The 12,961-nt window shown below is 39.2% G+C and overlaps 1 protein-coding gene across 5 annotated transcripts in view; it reads right to left on the minus strand.

The window, feature by feature from the left end:
- The window catches only part of DCLK1 (doublecortin like kinase 1), a 342,607-nt gene that overhangs the window by 324,209 nt on the left and 5,437 nt on the right, over positions 1-12,961 (minus strand). The gene's annotated exons all lie outside the window — the stretch shown is intronic.

Consider the following 12,961-nt stretch of genomic DNA (forward strand, 5'->3'; position numbering starts at 1 on the left):
TTGACCCCACATTTTGACAACTTTTCTTTTAATCATAATTCTGAACTTCTTCCCACCTCTAGAAATACTGCCTTGTCTTAACTCAATTTAAAGTTGATTTTCTGAATTTGTTAGAAAATAGCTTTTTAATTAATGTGCTAATATCATCGACAATTGTAAATTAGCAAATGTAATTGTTCTGAATGGAAAGAATATATAGTCTTAATTTGGTCAAATAGCTCTGTGTATCCAGTGTTTAATCTCTCCCTAAATGGGGCCAAAACTTAAGGGATATGTTATATTCTTGATTAGAAAATCATCAATAGGTTGCATTCAAGTCCTGACAGATACGGGTATTAAAGGCCACTGAAAAATTAAAAAATAAAGTAATACTTGTAATCCCTATAATAAACTTCCTATATACACTAAGCCATCCCAAAGGTTTATGGTGTAATTTATATTGCAACAATAAAATAAAAGTTAATTTAGCAAAACCAAAGTATATTTGAGCAAAATGATCTGATGTTATATTTATAATAAAAAATTATACTTGATCTTCAAACTATTTCTGGCACAGAGCTGCTAAAACCCTTGGAATTTCCTAAGTGATTAGAGCAATAAAGATATCTTGATATGCATAACAAGCCCCTTTCAACCACATTTTAGTTTATGTTAACAAGGAGGCCTGGAAAGCACATGAGGATGGGGGCTGGATGCTAGGGGAACCATCAGTGTGATGAGAGGGTAGAAGCTTTCAGTCCACCTCCCTCACTTTAGAGAGGGAAGAGGGGCTAGTAGCTGAATCCAGTGATTTAATCATCTGTGCCTATGTAAAGAAGCATCCATTTAAAAAAAAAAAAAGGACAGGGTCCAGAGAGCTTCCAGTTGGTGAATATTCAATGGGAGTGGTGAGCTCAGAGAACATGGAGGCTCCAATCCCCTTCCCTAGTGCTTGCCTGATGCATCTCTTCCATCTGGCTGTTCCTAAATTATATACTTTTATAATAAACTGGCAATCCGGGAAGTAAAATGTTTTCCCAAGTTCTGTGAGCCACTCTTGCAAATTAATTGAACCAAAGGAGGGGGGTCATGGGAACCTCTTATCTATTGGCCAATCCATCAGAAGCACAGGTGACCACTTGGATTTGATTGGTGGATATATGGGGAAGACCCACACACAGGTCAGAATTGCTGACCAGCATTTTAGGACCCCAAATGTGCTTTGAGAGTTTGGGATTATTTACTGTAGGTGAAGTTTAATAAGGATGGCAAGATGGAAAGATCATAGATGGTTTAAAGGAAATGGTGTAACAGTCTATTTAGAAGTAGAGCTGGGAATTACCAAACATCATGACTTACTTGCTGGTTGGTTATCATACTGCTGGTTTTGTTCCAGTTTATTCAATCCAAAAATCTTTGTGTTAAGACTGATTCTCAACTTGAAATTTAATAGTCTGGGTGTCCAAGACACACCAACAAATAGAGAGCTGCAGAAGAAGCATCTGTCTGGATTTCTGAGGCATTTATAAAAGTAAAAAAACTAATATCTGCTTTTAGGCAGAGATAAAAATCAAGAAAATGACAGTTAAAAAGAAAAAAAATAAGGAAATAAAGCATGATATTATGTTTGGATCCAACCAATGCTTACTAAAATAACAGAATATGTTAATTTCTTTCCCAAAAGATCTAAGTATTTTGGGGATCTTGGACAAATGGAATGATTTCTGTGTAAGCATATTAGATTATTTTTGAGATCCTGAAGTTTCTATGTTTTACTTTGTTTTCAAAAAAAAATCACACAAGCGTTTGTAAACTTATTATATTGCTACTGTTCAAAATACAGAAATAAATGTTTTCTAACAAAGTTTATTATTTCAAAACCTGTAAAGTTAATTCTATTTGGCCATCAGCTCCCATTATGAAATTAAAGGATTTTCACTTAAAGGAAATTATCTAAGTCACTACTGAAAACTTCCAGGAATATGATACCAGCTTCCTGGTTGACCAGGCCTATAATGAATGAGCTAGGAAGGTATCCTTCTACAAGATCACATATTAGGAGATTCTAGAAGCTTGCTCTATTTTCCCCTTACTGCTGGAGCTTTTTCTTTGGCTCAGAGTGGGACTTGTAAATGTCTTATATAACATCACTTGATCTCAGTCTGAAAATGACCTAATCTCTGGTTGCTACTTCCTCTAGGACTTCTTTAAGTTCCAAATGTGGCATATTCAGAAGAATCTTAGCTGAGAGATACCTATAAAAATTTCATTTTTCCAGGGAATAAAGTTTCTCATTAAAAGTTGTAGACTTGGGGTGCATGGGTGGCTCAGTGGGTTAAAGCCTCTGCCTTTAGCTCAAGTCATGATCCCAGGGTCCTGGGATCGAGCCCCGCATCGGGCTCTCTGCTTGGCAGGAAGCCTGCTTCCTCCTCTCTCTCCCTGCCTACTTGTGATCTCCGTCTCTCAAATAAATAAATAAATAATCTTAAAAAAAAAAAAAAAAGCTGTAGACTTAAAATTTACTAGTGTGAATTATAGTAAAAAGTGGTAAAGACTCAAATATATATTGAGACCTCTGAAAATACACTGAGTAAGACTACATGAATATATTATTAACAGAACAAAATATAAACTTGTCTTCTTGATATTATATTTAATGAGCTTACCTCAAATATATACGACATTTCATAATCTATCTAAAAGGCACTGATTTAAGAAGAAGATTTTGATAGTGCTATTAAAGGCAAGAGAAAAGATTCCTCAAAGGCACTTTGGGTAATTCTTCCATGGAATTCTTTTATAATATCATAGTACATAAAAATAAGCTTCCAGAAAATAAAATTTGAATGTGTATGCCATACCTATAGAAAATGTCAAGTTCTCAAATTCAAAGCAACAGAAAAATAACGTTAAAAAAAATGAGAGATCCAAATTTTTAAATTTAAAAAGTATTCTGAAAAGTAGAGAAACTAAAATAAAAAGGCAAAAACAGATTGAGGATCTACACAGAACAACGGGTTACTATACTGGGCAAAGCCTGTTATAATTTACAAAAATACAGGGTACCAAAATATATGACAAAAGATAAAGACAAAATATATAGAAACTAGAATACGTTACTAGTGCCATTATAAATCAGTAAAAACCTTTTTTGAAAGCAACATGGCCAACCGTATTTGGAACCATGAAAATGTATATTCTCATTGTTTAAAACTTTCTCCTAATGACATAACAGAATAACAAATAACAAAACTGCAAAAAAATTTAAAAATTAAAAAAACGTTTTAATAAAATAAAATTAAAAAACAACAAAACTGCAACAAGCACATACAGCATTAGCCATGAAAACTAAAAACTACAAACTCCTAAATCTTCAATAGGAGGTACAAAATCTGAATTTACCACTCTGGGAGTTAAAAGACTCCTAAGTCATGAGCTTGTCTTCAAAAGAGCTTAGAAACCAAGATGTGTATATGAAAAGACTTCACCACAAGGCAGTAAGTGAGAATTGCTAAGTAAGGGGTCCAGGCAACCCTAACTCAGGAGAGAAGGAAATCACTTCCCACTTCCCACTGAGCAATCAATAAAGAAGAAATGGAATTCATGCTGGCCTTGGAAGTGAGGGTAAGATTTTTCACTAGCAGAAAAGAAAGAGGACAGCAATTCAGATAAAAATAAAATAAAAATATTCTCTATCACACAGTACAGTAAAGAGACAGTCTGAGAGATATTACTATGTCTTTCTCAAAAAATAAAATAAAAATGTTTCCATGGACAAACAAGTTAGAGTAAGACTGTGATAGGGTCCAAGGTCAAAGCTTTTGTACATGATCAGAACCAGGATTCAGAACGCTTGCACTGGCTTCCGTGTAAAGGGAGGGCTGAAGGTAGGATGTGGGAAGAGAGATGATGAAAAAGCTGGTATAACAGACCAGGAGAGGAGATGGAGAATTGAGCTTTACATAAGTGCACCAGGAACAGAGAGGAGTGGGCACAATAAGGAGTACTTAGCAGATAGAATCAGTTGACTAGATGGTAGAATTGGCAACTATCTGGATGTGGGAACCAAGGGAATCTGAGTCAAAATGACAAAAATGAAATGATGACATCAGAACTTCCATTTTGTTGACTTTTCATATACCACCATACGTAGAATAAGAAGGGAACCAGGTTTGGATCTGATGGTAAGGGAAGATACTAATTTGGTTGTGCGCATACTAAATTTGAAGTTCCTAGGAGCCAATTAGTTGGAAATTTCCAGCAAGCAGTTAGAAATATAAGCCTGGAGTTTGGAGGGTGATGCGTATGGCAGCTGCAGAGATGCAACCAAAGAAAACACTCTGGGAGACATGCCCGACTGGACAAGAAAAAATGCAGAGCAACACCACTCTCTAAAGAGTGCCCAGAGATGGAGGAGCCAGTGAAAGGAATGAAGAGAAATCAGGTGCCTGATGCCTTGGAAATGGAAAGGTAAGTGTGTGACTGGAAGAGATTCAGATGTGAGCATCCAATGCTTCGGGTTCAGCAATGATGATAAGGATTCCTAAGACATCACTGGTGTGGCCACTAAAAGACCACGTGTGGCCCTATAATGGCCACTTCGGTTGGGTAGTGATGCTGGCTCGCCTTCATTAATTCATTCATCCATTCTTCCATCCGTTCATTCTCTTTCCTCTTTCTTCCCACAATATTTATTGCGTATTTACAACTACCACGCTAGGCGGTGAGGACTCCAATGGCTCCCTGACTTGCAAAGACTTTGGTAAAAATTAAGTAAGTATAGTATAATGTCATGATCCAAATCAAGGAGTTGAAGTATGATTGGAAGCTACACAACTAGAGACAGCATATAAGATATTTCTAATCACAGGAGACCTCTGGGTTCGACAGGTCAGAAAGACCAAGGCAAGAATTTTTTAGATTGTGGGAGATTTGTGTCTCTGTAGGCTGAGGGATGAGGATAGAGACGCCATTGGCAGAAGAAGTTATGTTAATGTCTGCCATGTAGCAGATCCTGTTCTAACCCATGCTGTTTAACCTGTAATCCTCAACACAATCCTATGAGCTAAGTATTAATACACCACTTATCACATGGCACAATGAGGTACAGAGAGAGAGGCAGCTGGCTCAAGGTCACATGGCTAGCAAAGGCTGAGCTAGGATTCAAAGGCAGGTTGGCTGACTCCAGAGCCATAACTTAACCATGACATTACACACCTTCAGGAGAGCACCATCTACTGCCCTACCAGGAGAGAAGGGGAGCCTGGAGAGATGGGAGAGCACAAGCAAAGAATGCAGCTGAGCTCACTGCTAAGTCTCTCAGTGGGTAACGGGAGAAACGGACAAAATTGAAGGAGCAGGAAGGAGCAGGGTCACTGAGAGAAATCCCTTAAAGACTTGGGCTGTGTTCTACAACTAAGTGGAGAACCGCTATGAAGCAAACATATGGCACAAAGGGGTCTGTCTGTGGCCAGGGTTATAGGCAACAAAACTGGTTTAAAAACTACCATCTGGGACACATGTGTGTCCTAAAGGATCTGACCTAAGACAGACTCTGGAATGGAAAAGCAGGGACAAATACAGGTTGCATAAATAAGAGAAAAACAAATTGTCAAAGAGAAACTAAGATATGTATTTTCAGTTTACAAGCCGATTGCAATAGCGCAGGGAAGAGAAGACAAGACTCAAGCGGTAGGAATATGAGGAGTTATTATTGAATTTTTTAAACATTCTTGCATCTTTCGGGGTGCCTGGGTGGCTTAGTGGGTTAAAGCCTCTGCGTTCGGCTCAGGTCATGATCCCAGGGTCCTGGGATTGAGCCCCACATCAGGCTCTCTGCTGAGCGGGGAGCCTGCTTCCCTTCCTCTCTCTCTGCCTGCCTCTCTGCCTACTTGTAATCTCTGTCTGTCATATAAATAAATAAAAATCTTTAAAAAAAAAAAAACATTCTTGCATCTTCAAATTTTCTACAATGCTCACTGTATAAGAATGTATCACCCCTGCAGTAAAAAATACTAACGGTACTAAAACACTGATGAGAACTTGAAAACTATAACACTGATGGTGGAGAGGACAGATGGAAGAAATGTCTTAAGCAGGACCAGGACAATTTAGTGACAGCTTTGGCTTGACAGGTGAAGGGAAAGAGAAGTCAAGAGGGATGTTAGGTTAGATGATGACACCATTTAACAAGATCCGAAGTATGAGAAGAGGAATGAATTCTGGGTAGTGGAAAAGAATGAGGTCATATTTATGCTGGCTGAGTTAGAAAGGACTGAGGACTAGAGTATCAGTTAAGTATATCCAGGCGGTAGGAGTGAAGAAGAAAGGTTTTTTTACTATTTGGAAGAAATGGGCCTTAAAAGAGTGGTTAAAATAATAAGATTGATGACATCACAGTAGCTCCAAAGACAGGAAAAGTAGAGCACATCTATGTTTAAAGATGAGACAAGTAAAGAAGGAAATAGAAATTCACCATTCAAACAGCACCACAGTGATTGCTATAGGCAAACCTACCAGGAAATGCCAAAATTCATGGGCAAAATTGAAGGAGAAACAAGATATTCACATAGTCTCAAAGTTTCTCCCCCAAATATGTATTCATTGCAAATGGGGAAAATAGTAACTTCAGCGTGAAGGTACGTAGCAGATACCATCTTTACCAACTGATCATGGCTAATCTGTCTAGTAATAAGACACGGCAACACCCTGTACCCTGAAATGATGCACCAAAGGGAACACAGCATCATTTCTGTGGAATTCTGGCCACAAATACCAAACTTTAATCTAGTCATCAGCTACACCCAAATTGAAGGACATTCTCTGACTGACCAATACTCTTCAAAATGGCCACGTCATTAGAGGCAAGGAAAGACTGAAGAACGGTCACAGCTTGGCAGACAAAAAGAAGACGGAACAGCTGAATGCAACATGTGATTCTGGAACCAAAAAAAAAAGGCCAGTAGTGGGGAAACTGATGAAAGCTGAAAAAAAGCCTGCAGTTACTACCATTGTTCCAAAGGTAACGTCTATTTTTGATCATTGTGTGATGGTTATGTATGATGTTCCATTGTGGGAAGGGCATATAAGAACTTCTTATTTTTATGACACTTCTAATAAGTCCACATTAGTTTCAAAATATAAACTTTTAAAAAAATGAGGAAGTAGCCTAGAAAAAAGTTTAAATTGAACCCCTACCTCACACACTGTACTAATATAACATTCAACAGGATACTTTAAGTGAAAACATAAAAACACTAGAAGAAAATGAGGGAAACACCTTTATAATCTCAGAGTATGACCCAGGAGGCATGAAAATCATATCATAGGGGCGCCTGGGTGTGCTCAGTGGGTTAAGCCTCTGCCTTCAGCTCAGGTCATGGTCTCAGAGTCCTGGGATAGAGCCTTGCATTGGGCTCTGCTCAGTGGGGAGCCTGCTTCCCCCTCTCCCTCTGCCTGCCTCTCTGCCTACTTGTGATCTATCTCTCTCTCTCTCTATCTCTGTCAAATAAACAAATAAACTTAAAAAAAAAAAAAGAAAAGAAAATCATACCATAAAAGAAAAGGCTGATACATTTCATTATTTCAACTTTTTTCAATCTGCATGGCAAAAAACATAACAAACAACATCACTAGATAAAGAACAATCCAGGAAAGAAAACTTTCAATCAATATCCCAAAAAGCTAATATCTCTAAAAGAAAAAAAAAAATCTTATAAGTCAATTAAAAAAAAAAAACCCCAATCTCGTAGAAAAAAGGTCAAAAACTCTGAAGAAACAAAACATAGAAAAAGAAATACCAATGCATTTTTAATTGTATGAAAAGATGAAAATTAAAACTTTAAGTGGATACACGCTCTTCTTTTCATAGTAGGTTGGCAAGTAGCAAAACATTAGACAAAACACTGTCTTGTTGAGGGTATAGGAAAACAGCCCATCTCACATGTTACTAATGGGATTATAAACTGGTACCACATCTATGAAGATCTGCCACAGCTCTTAAGAATCTAATGCTTATACCTCTCTATCCAGCAATATGACTTCTGGGAATTTGTCCTTCAAAGATTCTCCTACATGGGTAGAAAACTCAAATCCAAGGATATTCACTGCAAAATTGTGTCTTATAACAAAGATTGGTCACAACCTATCAATAAAAGCCCATCGATAAAAGATAGGTAAATAAGCAAGGATACATTTATATGAAGGAATACTATGAAGTCAGTAAAAAGGACACTAGTTCTAGCTGTATGATAGGATGTATTGTTAAGTGCACAAAGCAAGGCACAGAACTATAAGTACAGTAAGTTACCTCCTGGGCAAACGATAGGTATATCCTTAACAGGCGCTGGTATTTTTAGGCTGATACTTGAAATCAACAACAACAACAAAACAAGTAAACTATTTGCCTGAGGGGAGCCTTAGAGAGAGTATGCATTAGAGCCATTCCAGAATTCATTTAAAACTTTTACCACCGTAGGAAGAGGCACAGAAAAAGCCAGTGAATTACAGAAAGAAATCGATGAAACCACATCAAGGGGAAGAAATATTGCCAGGAGAACTGGGTGACCGGAAATTGTGGCTAGAGATTCCCTAACTGTGGGGTGAAGTGTGGGGTTGTTCCTGAGAGGTTAACTCTGGCCCTAACACTTCAGCTCTGAGGGCATCTGGGTGGTTCAGTGGGTTAAGCCTCTGCCTGCGGCTCAGGTCATGATCTCAGGGTCCTGGGATCGAGCACCGCATTGGGGTCTCTGCTCATCAGGGAGCCTGCTTCCTCCTCTCTCTCTGCCTGCCTCTCTGCCTAATTGTAATCTCTGTGTGTGTGTGTCAAATAAATAAATAAAACCTTTAAAAACAAAACAAAACAAAACAAAACACTCCAGCTCCAGAGTCAGACAGTGTCCACAGTAAAGGGGGTCAGTCAAGGTTTAGGAGAGCTGAGAAAGAAAGGGACTCACTACTAATACAGACAGAACTGACATACAAATCAACTTATTTATATCCAGGAGACAACACACCTGAATAGCATTGATGTTACTGCTGACAGGAAATGCCCTGGCCCTCTCATACTTACATTCACACAAGATGTTAAAAGAATGCCTGTTTAAGACAGCAAATAGATTCGTGGCTTGCAGGAGATAGGTGGCGATGGGTAGAGTAGAGAGGATTTTTAGGGCAATAAAACTATTCTGGATGATACCACAATGGTACATACATGTCATTACACTGTTGTCCAAAACCCACAGAACACACAAGACCAAGAGTGAGCCCGAATGTAAACTCTGGACTTCCGGTGCTAATGAAGAGTCAGTGCAGCTTCATCACACCTGTGCCCCTCTGATGACACTGGGAGAGGCTGGTCATGCGTTGAGGGAAGGGGTAAATGGGAAATCTCGGTACCTTCTGCTCAGTTTTGCTGTGAACCTAAAACTAAACTAAAAATAAAGCCTATTTTGGGGCGCCTGGGTGGCTCAGTGGGTTAAAGCCTCTGCAGTCGGCTCAGGTCATGATCCCAGGGTCCTGGGATCGAGCCCCGCATCAGGCTCTCTGCTAGGCAGGAAGCCTGCTTCTTCCTCTCTCTCTCTCTCTCTCTCTCTGCCTACTTGTGATCTGTCAAATAAATAAATAAATAAAAATTTTTAAAAAATAAAAATAAAGCCTATTTCAAAGTGGGGGGGGCGTGGATGGCTCACTCCCAACACAGACCTCACTGAGGCTTCAGCGTCTGATCGAAACAAAATCAATCAGTCAATGCTTGGGATTCCCAGGACATCTTTCTCCCAAGAGTTTAAAGGTTTTAAATGTTATTTCTTCATTTACCCTTCACAACATTTACATACAGTGGAACATAAATAGTGTAAAATTGGGGAAAAAAGAGGCAATATTGGGAAAATGAGGCCAAGTCTCAAAGTGAACCACTTGCAGAAAAAGAACTGCAATTCCACTTTCCTTATTAATTATCCTGACTTTTTTAATGTATTAAGGCCATTTGGAAAGCAAATAATTAAAACTGCTAATCCATTGTCTGCTCTTGCATATGTGTGTGCGTGTCTGTGTGGGTATACGTACATGCATAAAGAGACACACTTATTATAATCATGCACACACAGACACATACACACTCACTCATACATTTACACTTGAAGCAAAGAACCAGCTCTGCCAATGAGCTGAAACCAAATTTAGGCATAATAATCTGTGGGTAATAATAACAGTGCAAATGACCGTGCAACTATTACAAATAAAGAAACTCACATATGTCGTTGTAATTCAGAATTTGGAGTCTGAGGTAAGTGAGAAAGAACAAACTTAAAAAAAAAAATTACAAGTCAAATACACTTTTCACTGCATCCACTAAAAGGATTTAATTTAAAATGCAAACATCAGCATATTGGAAAGGGAAATGAGAAGCTAATAACATGCATTGACGTTTACATAAAATTAGTATGTAAAGTGAGAGATATGAACCTAATGATGAATATGAAGCAACTGTTTGCATTTTAACAGACTAAGCAAAAATGTAATTGACAAAGAGGCCAATCTAAATGAATTTCCAGCTACTTCAACACTAAGTGCAGCTGCATGCTGTCAGAATTATAAATGAGGAAAAAAATCTGTTTAAACTGGATTTCTTTAAAAAAACACAGCCAATATGTGAACTTACACATTGTACTGAAGTTATCACTCATTCAATCAGAAAAAAGCACTTTTTATTTTCCAAAAAGTCATTTTTTTGAACATCAGAATTGTCAATAGGCAGTTGCTTCATATTGATTGGAGAGAAAAGTATTTGGAGGTAAATGAAAATATTAAGGTGTTTCTGGGAGTCATAGCTGTAGCTGTCATTCCTGGAATTAAGTCAAGGTTAAAAACATCTGTTTTCAAGAATAATCTAATACTATAAAATTTCATTTAAAAGTCACTAAGAATACCCCACTTGGTAGCTTATCAGTGGCAGTTATGAGCTTAAGCTCTGGCACCAGCCTTGCTGGGTTCAAATCCTAACTCTATCACTTCTTGCTGTGTGACTTTGAGCAGGTCACTTAACCACACTGCGCACTGCGCCTTGCTTTTCTCATCACAGTATAAGGATGGTCACCGTACCTAGCTCCTAGGGTCATTGTGTGAGCTAAACATATTCATATATGCAAGACACATGCTCTGTGACTGTGAGCTGTCATTATTCTCCTCAGGACGGCAGTCTCTTAGAGCAGGCATTATATGGTGTTAAGAAAACCGAAAAAGAAGATGGTAGCAAGCATGCCATGATGTTGCTGATCCTTGTGTGTAGACAACCATTGTTTCCCACCCCGCACACCCTCTCCTGGGTGGACAGGAACCATGGGAATATCTCCGGCCACTTCTCAGTAAAGACCCGCTCTGGGCGGAAAATTGATAGAAAGACACGGCCCCGCCCCTTAGATGCCGCACAAGTGACTCCAGAACAGAGTGAGAAGGCAAGCCTAGCTGCCTTACAATGCGCTGGGATATCTTGGCATATTTTGTTCTCTACTACCATCAGTCCTCAAAGGGATGGTTTGGTGACTGATCGAGCACCTGACTTTGCATTTCATCTTTATCCAGGCTCCTCAGAATAGCCCACCAAATGTTTTATTTATCCCGGTATTTTCCAAGGTCAGGAAAAGGGCAGAGCACAAAAATCAAAGCTAATGCAGAAAGATTTCATGTGCATTCTTCCCCTTTAATTTACTGAAAGTGCCAACATCTGAATAGAAGGAAAAAGGCCAAGTCTACAGGCATCTTGGCAGGGTGACGAGTCATTGAAAAGAGATGTGAATTCCCACATAATAAACACACCAAAGCCAGGCTCTCCACACCCTCTCCAGTCCCGTCATACTGTGACTGGACTGGCATCCCTGCCAAGGAATAAAGGGAAGGAAAATGGGAGAAAGACACAAGACTCCCTTTGCCTTGAATCATATATAAACCCTGGTTCCACAGAGGGACAAGAGGGTTCGCCTATGTGTGGTCAGGGCCAAGGAACCCCAAACTCCACGGGACCCTGAAAGGGATGCTTCCTGCTACCTGCACGAGAGAGGGAGGACATGTGTGTGGCATTCCTCCAGGATCCAGGAAGACAACAGGCCCGGGCACATGTATGTGGAGTAAAGAGGAACTCAGGGTGAAGTCAGGCACTCCCCACGCTCTAAGTTCCTTTCCCATGCTCCTCTGTGCTAGAGCTACTCCGTCGTGACCCGAACACCTCCGACTTAGGAACTCCTACTCTCCAAAGAGGATGAGCCAACCTCATTTACACCTTAGCATGAATTCAACCCATTCTCTCTCTCCACATCATTTTACTCTACTTATGATTTCTAAGATGATTTAGAGCTTTCTGTGCCATTCAAATGGGGCTGGTTCTGAAGCGGACTACATCCTCTGCTGGCACAAGACAGCAGGTCTCACCTGTGGACTCAAACAGTCCTCTTTCCACATGAAATGGCTAAAATAGATAATTTTTCGACTTTGAAAAACAATACAGTGAACAGATTAATGCCTTTATATCTTCAAATACCACAGAAAGACAACAATCCTTTGAACTTCAAAGGAAGCAATGGAAAGAAATTGGAAAGAAATGCCAGAAAACCTAATTTCTAGTCCAGTATCAACACACCCTCACCACATAACCACAGACGTGTCACTCGAAGTTTCTGGGCCTCAGTCTCCGGTGACAGAATTAATGGGTTCAATACCTATACAAGGTTCCTTTCCACTCGGAAATTTCACAAACCATTGGTTATTTTCAGTTCAAGTAATTTCAGACGCCATGACAGCAAAAGCTCATGTGAAATGAACTGAACAATGTAATTAAAGGGACTTTTAAAATGTATTAGGAGAATGACAAAAGGAACAGAGAATGTTAGAGAATTAAGACACTTTTTCCCTCAGTCTGTTCTTATAAGATGCCCAACCGAATACCATTAGTGGGGTTTTTTTTTCTCTTTCCACACCACAGTACAGCCAA

Source organism: Lontra canadensis, unplaced genomic scaffold, assembly GCF_010015895.1.
Source record: "Lontra canadensis isolate GAN:19392208 unplaced genomic scaffold, GSC_riverotter_1.0 scaffold67, whole genome shotgun sequence".
Classification (NCBI taxonomy): domain Eukaryota; kingdom Metazoa; phylum Chordata; class Mammalia; order Carnivora; family Mustelidae; genus Lontra; species Lontra canadensis.